The sequence below is a fragment of the Eublepharis macularius genome, chromosome 15 (genome assembly GCF_028583425.1).
Source record: "Eublepharis macularius isolate TG4126 chromosome 15, MPM_Emac_v1.0, whole genome shotgun sequence".
NCBI lineage: Eukaryota > Metazoa > Chordata > Lepidosauria > Squamata > Eublepharidae > Eublepharis > Eublepharis macularius.
Genome location: NC_072804.1, coordinates 43,498,918 through 43,511,813, shown reverse-complemented (window position 1 = coordinate 43,511,813; position 12,896 = coordinate 43,498,918). Strand labels below are relative to the sequence as shown.

General features: G+C 47.0%; 1 protein-coding gene across 1 annotated transcript in view; it reads left to right on the top strand.

Annotated features, from left to right (window-relative positions):
- The window catches only part of FOXO6 (forkhead box O6), a 124,984-nt gene that overhangs the window by 37,999 nt on the left and 74,089 nt on the right, over nt 1-12,896 (top strand). The window lies entirely within an intron of this gene.

Sequence of the window (12,896 nt, the reverse complement as noted above, 5' to 3'; positions counted from 1 at the left end):
GGTAGCTGCTGCTGGACAGTGCCCATGCCGTCAATAGTGATGAATAAGACTTTCTCCATATCTCATGCATTTGTGGAGCAACTCATTGCATCCATCCATCCATCTTAGTTATCTTAGTTATCCATCTTAGTTACCTGTGTGTAGCCTTTTATGGTGAGTGAAACTGACTAGGATTGCCAGCTCTGGATTGGAAAATTCCTGGAGATTTTGGAGGCAGAGCCTGGGGAAGATGGAATTTAGTGAAGAGAGGGAGGTAAGCAAAGATGTGGTGCCCTAGAGTCCACCCTCCAAGGCAGTTATTTTCTCCAGGGGAACTGATCACTGTAGCTTGGCCATCAGTTGTAATTCTGGGAGAACTCCAGCCTCCGTCTGGAGGTAAGCAACTATATTATACATTCAGAGTAATCTTCATTTTGTGTACATGTGTGATATCTATCTGTTTTCCTTCTTCCCTCTATCTCCCTGAGGAGGTGAAGGCAGTGCCATTGCTAGAAGTTTTTAAGAGGCTCTGCAAGGCCATTTTATCAGCTAGGAGTCGGGAGGGCTTTTAGGGATTTCATTGTACTTAAGAAATTTTAAATTATAATTTATAAATAATAAAGAAAGGGCAAGGGATAACTGTTTTTTTTAAATAACTATTTTTATTTTATATTCTTTTTCAACATTAATAAAATGTAAACTTTTAACACCAAATGAGTGATTTATATAACAACATTTAAGATATTGAGCTAAATAATCTGATAAACATTTTTATACCATATGCAATTAATATAAAAGAAAATCCTTATTTTTTTGTACAGATTTGTCAGTTGTAGCATAGTTGCATATTCAAGAAATGGGGACCATTTTTCTATATATGAAGATTGATAATCGGGATTATTCATAGATGTTATCTGATCAGTTATTTTCTCCATTATCAACAGGTCCCAAACTTTTGGCAACCCCTGTTTGACAGTGGGGATCTTAATCTGTCTTCCAATTTGGTGGTAATGCAGTCTTAGCTGCTGATAACAATAAAGACACAGGGTGTTGGACTAGATGGTCTGTATGGTCTGTTCCAACTCTATGATTCTATGATCTTTTCTCAGTTTTGAAACACCATTATTGTTCCATAAATTGAGCAAGATAGTGGGATAACTGTTTATTAAAGAAATTCAAACATGTAAATGGAGATAGGCCTGTTTAATTGTGGCCTGTTCCCTGGCACCCCTCTCACAGCCATGCGGGCTAGGATACCAGCTGGATCTCCGTGGGGTGGGGGAAGAGCAGCAAGACAATGAAACTAGCCTTTCTCTAGGCACTTGGGATCGGAATGTTTGCAAGGTGAATTCTGGCTCCATGAACTAACCATAGACAAAATGAAGCACAATTTTATCTAATGCCAGAATCAGTGGCAGTTGTTTCAAGTAGGGCTGTCAGGTTCCCCGCTATGGCAGAATATCCCCTGCTGTGTCAGGAGTCAGAGACTCCCTTCTGGCTGCTCTGGGGGTCTGTTGCCAGGGTGAAAATGGTGGGGGGATAAGGCATTGTTTCAGTGCCACAATGTCACTTCTGGCATGACCCTGGAAGTGATGTCATCTCATTGGTGTAACACCCTAGGATTGATTCCCCTATAAAGTTTGGGGAGAGTCTTAGAACACTGCACCAACACAATGATGTCACTTCCAGCGTTGCCCTGGAAAGGACATGGCAGTGCTGGAACAACTTTCATTTGCATGTTCCCGCCTCTGTTTACCTCCTGCTTGATTGACGTTGGCCTGGCAACCCTAGTTTCAAGAGCCTTCTTCTGCCTTTTGTGCACTTTGTCTAACGGGACATTGCTGGCTTGCTTCTCTATTTGCTGTGTGGATCTGCTAAACTTTGACTCAGTGGGGTTATATTCAGGCCACGCCTGACTCCCTGCCTTCATTGCTTATTTTTAGACTGACGTGAAGACATTTCAGTCCAAGGAGGCACACTGTAAATATATCCAATTCAATCAACTGAAGCTTTAACTCCCTTAGCAGCATCTTTTAAAAAGTGGATTGTCATTAGGGAAAGCACGAGCTTTTGGGGAATCATCGCAAAAGAGGCCCTGATGCTTGGTTGCTGTCGGAGGAGCAATTCAGAGGCCCTTTTGTACATTAACAGTTTTCTGCATGATATTGGAGTATATTCACGTAGGGCCATCTCGCTAGCAGTGCCCTGATTGTGGAATTCTCTTCCTTGTGAGGTTTCCTTAAAGAGCAGATTCTATGCAATTTTAGTAGACAGGTGAGATTTTTTTTAATATATCCAAGGATTCGATTGTACGCTGTATAGTTTTATGAAGTGTTTTGCCCTCTTGGTACTTTGTTGACTGCAGGGGAGGGGCTGTGGTTCCATGTTAGAGCATCTGTTTCATATGTAGAAAATCCCTGATTTGGTCCCTAGAATCTCCAGATCAGGGGTGGTGCCAGGGTTTCGGGCGCCTGAGGCTGCCCCTATGCACACGGACAGAGTGCACGCACACACGTGTGCCCCAGACTGCATGATGATGTCACTGTGTGTGATGTCATCACACAGCAAACTGGCCCCATTGGCTGGTGGGCAGCTGGGACAGCACGTGGAGGCTGCCCGCGCTCCCAGTCAGGCGTGGTGGGTGGCTGGGGAGGTGCACATGCGTCCTCCCAGCCCTCCCACTCTGTTGTTCCGCATGCCACCCTGGACGCCTGCTGTGCCTGGCCTGCGGCTGCTGCGCCTAGCCGGGGGTGTATGTTGACGGTGACGGCAGCATAGGGTAGGAGGGCTGGCAGGCTGCAGCAGCTGCGGGCCAGGCACAGCAGGCGGACAGGGCGGTGCACGGGCGGCTTCCCATCCCTCCCGTTCAGCTGCCCGCACTGCCTCTGCCAGCTCCGCGGCACGCGCCCCCACCCCCGGTGCCCACTCCGGCGCCCCCTTCAGCGCCTCAGCGCTCGAGGCAGGGGCCGGACCTACCTCAATGGACGTGCCGGCCCTGCTCAAGATGATGAATCTTAGATAGCAGATATGGGGCAGTGCTGCTGAATGGGAGAACACATGATTTGCACATAGATGATACCAGATTTATTCCTTGGCATCTCCAGTGAATGGGTGTTAGAGAGTAGGGAAACAACTCTTCTCTGCCTGAGATCTTGGTGTGCCTCTTCCAGTCAAAGAAGATAAATCAGAGCTGGATGGACCATGGGTATGAGTCGGTATGAGGAACTTGCTCATATCTATATATGAACAATCTGACCTGGATAGCCCAGGACTCCAGGAGAGGCTGGTCAGATCTCAGAAGCTAAGCAGGGTCCACCTTGGTTAGTAATTGGATGGGAGACCTCCAATGAAGACTAGGGTTGCAGAAGCAAGCAATGGTAAACCACATTTGTTAATCTCTTGCCATGAAAACCCTGTCAGAGATTGCCCTGTGACTTTTGGGCACTCTCCATCATCATATATAAACGATACTAGATTTATCCTTTTTTTTAAAAAAAAAATCAACATTGGTACTTCTAGATTTTGTTACCTGCCATAAACCCTTTCTTAGAGCAAAAGACAGGATAAAAATAAAATAAAATTAAGATCTCTGTGTAGGAAACAGCATGTATATTGTAATGTGTGAAGTGTGGGATGGTGTGCACCGTCTGTGTACACACAGCAGGGAGCATACTCCTGCCAAACTTGTATTTTTTAAAATAAACACACACATTTCTTAGATGGAAGATAATATCGATACTGAGTATTGTAATGCCAGAAATGGCCTTCACCAAAGTCTCGTATCTGTGTGGTGATCCGAGCTTACTGTAAGCAAAGGTATCCACCCAGCAATGAATATTTTTTCATATGGGATGAAAAAGTTGTAGGAAATGCATTCAAGGGAAGTTTCAAGCAGCCATGCTTTCCTGGGAATAACTGTGGCAGCCAGATGTGTAACAGAGTTGGGTGAACCCACCCCAGGCATGTATGATGGTTAAGGTTGCCAGGTCCAGGCTGGGAAATTCCTGGAGATTTGGGGGGGTGGAGCCTGGAGAGGGTGGGGCTTGGGGAGAGGAGGGGCCTCAGAATGGTATGATGTCATTGAGTCCACCCTCCAAAGCAGCCATTTTCTCCAGGTGAACTGATCTCTGTTACCTGGAGATCAGTTGTAATTCCAGAAGATCTCCAGATCACCTGGAGGCTGGCAACCCTAATGATGGTAAGAGAGTGAGGAAGAGGAATAGGCAAGGGAAATATTTTCTCTGCGTTTATAAGCTCTTGTCTGTGGCAAACCGCTGAGACAAAAGGCCAAATCTTTCCGTATCCACTGGCCGTCTCTTATGACTGGGGAAACCCAGGCTGCATGACGGAAATATGATTCTCCCCTTCCTCAGGGTGTGACTCGGCTGATGCTGTGGCGGCAACATTGCAGCTAGTAACGTGGGTTTTCCGGGAAAAAACTGAAACGGAATTTTTTCCGGAAAATTTTCTGAGTCAAGTTTAAATACATAATTTAAATATTTAAACAATGTTAGCAAATTTTAAATAATATTAGCAAAAGAAGGCAAATTCACTCGGTACATATAAGCACTGGGCCTTATCCATGCTTCGTATCCCATGTTTAGCAGCTCTGCAGCCCTGACAACTGTATATAAACAGATACGGTATTTACATACGTGAGGTGGAAAATTTTCCATGGAAAAATATAACACTGGAAAATGTTCAGTGGAAAAATACGACACATCACTGACTGTAGAGTCAAGACTGGTGGTAACTGCAAAACTTTCCTTCGCTCAATTCGGTATTTGCAGTATTGTCGGCTCCCATTCAGAACGAAGCTCCTCAGTTTCCAAGAGTCGCTTCCTAGTTTGGAATGGGGGTGCATGAATGCGAAAGGTGCTTTGTTGCATTACCCTCTGGGAACGGGAACGGTAGGTTCCAACAACAGCCTTGATAGAAATTCACACACACCTCTTCTCAACCCCATGGCCAAAGAAACCCTTGCCCCAGAACTAGAAAGGATATTAGGTTTGGCTGGGAGACAGCCCCTCCACAGAAAATGGAGGAGAGGACAACAACGTACGCGTCTTTGGGTCCCCAAAGGGGTGAAATATGGGGTATAAAAGTAAATGAAAGTAAATGAAATTAATTTAGCATTTACAAGAAGTCAACTTGAACACAGTGACGATAGTCAGCCAGTGGAAGTTTATTATGAGACTAATGTGGTGTAGTGGTTGAACCTGGAATATTTGCATCTTGATCTTCAACCAGGCGTTGAGATTGCTGGATGGCCTTGGGTGACTTACTCTCTCTTTCAGTCTAGCCTACTTTGCAAGGTCGTTTTGATGATAAAAACAGAAGAGGGGGCACTGAGGAAACTGCTCTAAGCCCTTTAAGGGAAGGGCAGGATAAAAACTTGAGGGCAGTTATTTTGGAAGTTCATTACATTATGCAAAAATGGTGCTCACATGAAAGGATTTTGCACAAAGTAGCGGGGCCGGCCTGAACATGGACTGTGCATGTACAGAAATCCCAAGATGTGTTCTGAGCTGGGAAAGGAATTCTAGTGGAAATGATGTTCAGTACTGAATATATCTGAGCATATTTTGAACCCGGTAGTTATGAACTTAATCTTGTTTAAGCTTCAGCTCCTCAACTCCTTCTGGCTTTCTGGGCTCAGCTACTTTTAGTTTGAATTTCATGCATCTGTGATATGCAATCTGTGCAGATTGCAGCGTAAGAAGCTATAGGAGAATTTCCACGACTTGGCAAACGATGCCTCTTTTGACCATGGCTATTGGGAACAGATGGGCATGGTTGAGAATGGCAGTAAACTGATGGCAACGTGCCAGCTTGGCTGCCAAGCTCATAGAGAACCAGCTTGCGTTAAAGAAGTAATCACCATTTATAAGTAGTCCCTAGCTTGCCAACTATTTTTACTAGCTCTGCTCCTCTGCTTTTGACAGCAAGTCTGATAGCCAGAAATTATGCAAGTTAAACTTCCTCCAGCGTTCTTTCTTTGAGTGAGGAGGAGCAACCTTACCTGCTAAATTAAGGTTGCCACTTTCCAACTGTATGTGTAGTTTTTCCTTTCCTTTCTTTTCCTTTCCTTTGGACTAGATGACACTAGAGGTCCCAACCCTATGAGTCCTCTCCTTTCCTTTCCAAAGTTTATCCCTCTCCAATTTCCACAGTTCAAGCAGCTGCGAAAGGCATAAGAGCTGTCTGAGGTGTCTGGGGGTGGCAGTTGGCGACCTTACGCAACATTCCTGCGCTTCAGCCTTATCCTTACAGGCCAAGGAGCAGAGAGTGTTGGGGCCAACAGTTGCCATTCTTTGCCCTGTCTCCATGACGTTTTGAAACCTCATGTTTGGAGCCAAGAGCCCTGCCTCCTGGGGGAGCCAGAGCCCCCGAGGCGGCATCTACACCTGCCTCATTTCTTCCCAAACAGCTTGTCCCTGCTTGACACCTGCTGCCTGTCTCCACGTTTCCAAAGGTTACCCCTCAGAGAGGCACAGGGCTGGGGCAGCCTGCCTGTCCTCCACCAGGCTCCCAAAGCCCTGACGATCATATGACCAAGCGTGGCAGTGGTGTGTCTTTGAACTCAGCTAATGTGCTCTCCTAATCCTCCCAGTCTGGGGAGATCTGACAGAAATGGGGCTTTCAGCTCAGCAGGGAAGAAGCACCACTTCGTGGGGAGTGTGGCTGCAGGCGGAGAGGGGAGAGACAGAATTTCCAGGCAGGCGCTTGGGCATCCTTTCTTCTCTCCGATATTACACCCCCCCTTGCCAGATTCCACCGGTCCCCTGGCCTACCCACGACCTCATTCCAGTGCCGCCAGCAGCCAGACTTCCTTCGCACGCGAGGCTGCCCCAGAAAGCTGGCTGGGCCTGGCGGCCTGCTCTCGACTGCAGACATGCTGCTTGGCTGCTCCTTGGTGGCGCCCCGCCTGCTCGGCTTGCTTGCCCCAGTGTGCGAAGGACTCTCTGGGCCCAGCTGCTGCCAAGACGGAAACGAGGCTTATGTGCTCTGGTTTTATGTTTTTAAAAAAAAATCCCAAAGGCTTGGGAACACACGTAACAGAGTGCGCATGGGAGTTCAGAACTGGAGAATGAGCATCAATGGAACAGGCATATGACGCTGGGGTTGGATGTGTTTGGTTGGGTTGAAACAGAAACTCAGGTTCCCAGACTCAATTTGGGCAGCACAGAGTTTTCTTTTGACTTTTATTTATAGCTCTCTGTCCCCCCAATTAGAGACCTGAAGCCATTTCTACCCCCTCAACTCTGTTTTTATCTTCACAACCACCACCTTATGAGATAGGGCGGGCTCAGCTGTCATGGCAGAGTGGGAAGCCTGACTACACATCTCTGTAATAAACTTGTTTTTCAGAACTACCCCAGTAAGATTTAGTGGTTAGAATGTAGTGGTTAGAATCCGGGAGGCCCCAGTTCAAATCCCCACTCTGTGCAAGTTTGCTGGAGACTTTGGGCCAATCTCTGCCTGGCCTACCTCCCAGGGTTGTTGTTATAAGGATACAGAGAGGGGATAATGATGTTTTAAGCTGCTTTGGGCCCCCATTGGAGAGAAGAGTAGGGTGTAGCTAAATAAATTCTGCTGGAAGGGTACCAATTTGGGTAGTAAACTAGCCTGAGGTAGAAGGGTAAAGAAGCCCCCCGCCCGCCGCTTTCAAATGCCGGGTTAACCCTTTCTAGCTGTGCTTTATAAAAACATGAAAACCATCCCAGAAAAAAGAATGACAAGCAATGTGCAGTTCTGCCATGTTCAAAGAAGGCAAGTTTTTTAGGGTGAGGGTCTGAAGGATTATTAGCGAGGGCCCCATACTCTGGTCTGTCTAGCAACCATCACCCCTACCTGGTACACTCTCGTCTGTTGTATCGAGACAAAACAGAAATCCAGTGGTACCTGAAAGATGAACACCACTCATGAGCCCTGAAGCCATGTTTTCTGAGGTTGCCAAGCAGGGGCAGCGGGAGTCCTCTGGAGGGTGGGGGGGCTGCTGGGTGCCCCTTCGCGGAAGAAAACCAAGCAGCTCCCTGACTCCCTGAGCACTAAGGGGGTGGCTGGCACCCACAGCTTCCCCTCAACACCCATCTTCATTGTCGCTTCCCTGGCTAAGCAGCCGCCTTCTAAGAGTCCCCACGTGGGTGGCTTTTGTCTCGCTCCGTCTCAAGTGCTGCTTCTCGGAGACCCGGTTCAACCTGGCTCAGCTGCTCACTGGAGCTTTTCAAGCAGACTCCTCGAACTCATTTCCAGCTGCTCTGCTGTGGTGGTAAGGAAGGACTTACCTCCCCCCCCCCCCCAATAAGACTGTAAAGAGCAGGCAGACAGGAGATTCCTCAAAGGCAACCCGGGTTTGTCTTCCTCATGTATGGCTCACTCCACTGACTTTTCGGCTTTAGTTCATTTGTCCGTGCCTCTCTTTCTTTGCCTATCCCTGGGAAAAGTGTTTGGGCTCTCCTTTGATATCTTATTTCTGAAGCAAACTAGGGTGCAAACTGCTGTACTCTCGCCACATCTCTGAGAGAAAGAAGTTGGGTTGCCAACTGCTTGGAGGGAGAAAAAAATCCTGTGCCTTTAAAAGACGCTTAATGGGATGTTCTTCGATCAGGCGATGTTCTTTAGCATCCATTCCAATACTTTGGCTGCCCACTTCCACTCATTAAACCTCAGTTAAAGGGTGGGATATTTCCCCCCAGTCTGTTGGTAACCCTGGATGGAGAAGGAAATGCTTCCTTCCTTAATATGTCCCTCCCCGCCAACAAGTCAGCGGAGAGACAAAATACAATGAAGGACCCTCACTATGTTGGACGTTGTGTAGATTTGGTGCCGAATTCCTCCCTCTTCTCCAGTAGAGAACCTCAGGGAGGAATGGATTGGCTGTATAATAAGCCAAGGCAGGGTATAAATATCTAAATAAACCGTTCTGTGTGATAGGGAGCAATCAGAAACCTTAGGTTAGAAACACTGATTGATGAATTGAGTGATTGCATTTATAATCCATCTTTCCCCCCAAGAGGCACTCAAAGGGGCTGTACCTTGTTTATCTTCACAACAACCCTGCGAGGCAGATTAGTCTGAGTGTGTGTAACTGGGCCAAGGTCACCCTGCATGCTTCCATGACAGAACATGGGGATTTAAACCTGGGTCTCCCAGATCCTAGTTTACACCACACTGGCTTTCATAAACATAGAGTGATTCTGCACACGTTGGATAATGCACTTCCAATCCTCTTTATAGATCATTTGGAACGATTGATAAAGTGCACCTCAAACGATTGATAAAGTGCATTGAAAGTGCATTATCCAACATGTGCGGAATCGGCCACCGATTTACTGACCACAAGTGTCTCCAGTGAAGGTTGGATCTGACCGTCAGGTTCAAGGCTGACCTTCCATCTATTGAATCCTGTGAACGCTGACAAGCAACGTATATTTGCAAGGCCAATGTGTGCGTGCCCAGACTAGATTGCAGAAGGCCCTCCAGCATCTATGAAACACACTCTGGAGTTCTGGCAGAGTGCATTGCACTCTACCATCTGCCAACATTTTGTAGAGTAGGACTGCTTGCTTCCACTCATCTTTGGTCAGGACAATACCTCGCGGAAAGAAAAACTATTGACAAAGCATTGGCAGAAAAGCTCACCCCTGTTTCTGCCACAAACACCTGAAAGGAGAAACGCTGAGCCAGGAAGCTGCGTTGTGGGGTCTTTCCAACCCCCAGCTCCGTACTGTTTATTGTGTCTGGTTCTGGCTGTCCAGAATTATGACAAAAATTAGAAATACAGCAAGGAAATTATTAATAGACTTACCTGTGGATAACTTGATTGGAGATGTGACCATATACTCAATTAATTATATATGGATTTGACTTATTTTTGGATTATGTATTTATTGATGCATTTATTAACACTGTGCACTTTATATGGTATGCTTTAAAGCATTTGTGGAGTTTACAACCTCCAGTTACGAGTAAACTGTAACCTGTTTTAGGGTATGATTCTTTTTTTTTTTAAAAGAATTTTTATTGGATTAGAAACATATAATAACAATTATAATCACATTCTTTAATTTTTTCTAATTCTAACCCCCTCCCTTTCCCCCTCCTTTTTATTGACTTCCAACAGTTTTCCAACCCCCTATCCAACCTGTTTTAGGGTATGATTCTTCTTGAATGGTACATTTATTGGGTTTAGGATCTCACTCTACAGTAGTTAGTTAATCATGGTGGTATTTGGCTCATCCCTCTTGTCCAGGATTTCCGGCAAATGAAGATCCTTTCTCAGCATCTTCTACCTGAGATCTTTTATCCGGAGGTGTCAGGACTTGAACCCGGCACCTTCTGCAGGCAAAGCAGATGCGCTGTCCTTGAGCCACAGACCTTCCGCAAAGAAACACAAGACGCTGCTTTGCGCTGAGTCAGACAATGGATTTTTCAAGGTCCTTCCTATCATTTTCTACCAGATCTTTTTTGGCTGGAGGTGCTGATGGTTGAACGTGGGATCTTCTGCATGTAACGTGGCTGCTCTAGCCTTGATGCGTGGCTGCTTTCCAGGAATAAAGGACAACACGGATACCTCCTTGTGCAAAAATAAGCACTCGACCTCTGGTGTGTGTTGGAGAATCTGCAGTTTGGGAGCTGCCTTAGGGCTAGTTTGGATGTTGGGAAGTTGGGAAGAGCCCTCATGGATCAGGCCAGCTCAGCATTTGGTTACCCAGAGTGGCCAGCTAGATGGCCCAGGAGGCCCACAGGCAGGGCAAAAGGGAACCATCCATTTCTAGCTGCTGCCCTCCTTGTATTGGCTAAAGGACAGCCTGCCCTGTCTCCTAGGCAGAGGCTGCACCCAGTTCTGAGAGTGCAAAGGAACTGTTCCAGGACCACTAAACCTGCTGGCTAAAAATCAAGTGCAGCATTTCATGTATCTGACTGTAAGATCCATGAGTCCTCTTTTCCAGAGTGTGCATCTAAAAGCAGCAGGAGTCATAAATCTCTCTTTTCCAGGCAAAAGTGCTTCTCTTCTTCACACCTACCTAGCTTCCCAGTGGGCAACAGAGACATTGCAAGCACCCCTCCCCCTTAAAAAAAAACTGGGAAACCTGCGTGGAGGCAGAAGGAAGATGCCGGCAGCCAATGTTGAGAGGATCCTTTAGTTTGTAGCTCCGGGTGTCAGAGGGGAGCCATCTTCAGGGCTGGCAGCTCTCTCTTTTCAGCCTGGAACCCATTCATTGTTTAACGGTAATGTCCCCTGATTATTAATCAGCACACACACCCGCCTGCAATATGGTGGCAGCTGGCAGCCTACGGACTCCCAGCACAAAAGGGGGTGGGATTACAAAGAACACCTAAGGCTAAGAAGGCAGGCTGCATTGGCGTGGTGAAGCTGGGGCGGGTGAGGGGGGGGGAGAAGTTGTACCCTCTCAAATTTCCCAGATGCAAAATAGGGCAGCTGGTAATATTTTTGCAATTCCTGTTTTCACACCAAAAAGCGTCCCCCCCACCCCCCACTGCAACTTATCAGGAGGAATAAATACTCCTTCAGGAGTCAATTACCCTGTGCTGATTTCAGAAACGAGATATGTTAATAAACCAACTGTAGCACTTTTCTTTTTTTTTTTTTTAAATGCAAAGAATATCAAACAGACCATTTAGATCTGAATAGGTTGTTATGGAATTATTACTAGTCGAACACATTCAGCAACATTGACTATCCGGACAGGTGGTTACTGGGAAGGGGAAGTGGGATGGAAGCAAATGCTCTGGCCCATGGCATCCACGCACACCGTGTATCTGAAGCATTTGGAGCATTCGTGATCACCGGTGGCGTCCACCACCAGACCCCTCAATATTTGATCTAGAGCATGAACATTCAGATGGCCACCTGAGCACTCTTTTAAAATGCACCCCAAAGCATCTCTCCAGAAGCCAAGCACAAAATAGGGCCGGTGTTTAACCGAGACCCCAAATCTAGAGTGTTCTTGGAAAGGGCAGCCATGCTGGATCAGTCCAGTGGTCCATCCAGCCAAGCATCCCGTTTCACATAGCAGACAAGCTCGTGTCCCTGGAAAGCCAACAAGCAGCCTTCCCCTGTTGATGCGTGGTAACACTGCCTCTGAGCATGGAGGATCCATTTAGTCATTGTAGCTAATAGCCCCTGGCTATTGAATCTGTCTAATCTGCTTTTAAGGCCAACCAAACAAGCAGCCACCATGACGCCCTGTGGCATTGAGTTCCACAAGTTAATCCCTCTTTGTGAAGAAATCCCTTTTGTCTGCCCTGGATCTACTGGCCATCAGCTAGGGGAAGCTCCCCGCAACACAGTGTTACACCTTGCGTGTTTCTCCAATCAGAGTGGAGACGGAGAAGTGATCTTGGCCATTTGTTTTGATACAATCAGCCCATGACATACACTACACTACGATCTTTTCATCTAAGACCCGTTTCTCCAGACCGATTCGAAGACAGAGGGGCCTTAATGCCCTGTGGGGAATCTGGTGGTCTGATTGCAGCTTTAAAGTCCTGGGTGCATCTCTGTCTTAAAGCTGGCTGAACACTGTTGGAAACTGGGGGCTGGGGTAGTTGAATTCTTAATCTGATCTGGCAGGATGCAGGGCTTTTTTTCAGCGGGAGTGCGGTGGAACGGAGTTCCAGCACCTCTTAAAACTGGTCACATGGCCAGTGGCCCCGCCCCCTCATCTCCAGACAGAGGGGAGTTTAGATTGCCCTCGTGCGGAGAGTGATCTAAACTCCCCTCTGTCTGGAGATCAGGGGGCGGGGCCACTGGCCATGTGACCAGTTTCACCGAGGGCAATTTAAACTTTAAAAAACTCCCCCCTTGTTCCAGCTGACCCAAAGTGATGTCATTGTGTGGTCCTGAGTTCCACCACTACCTCTTTTCCCAGAAAAAAAGCCCTGGCGGG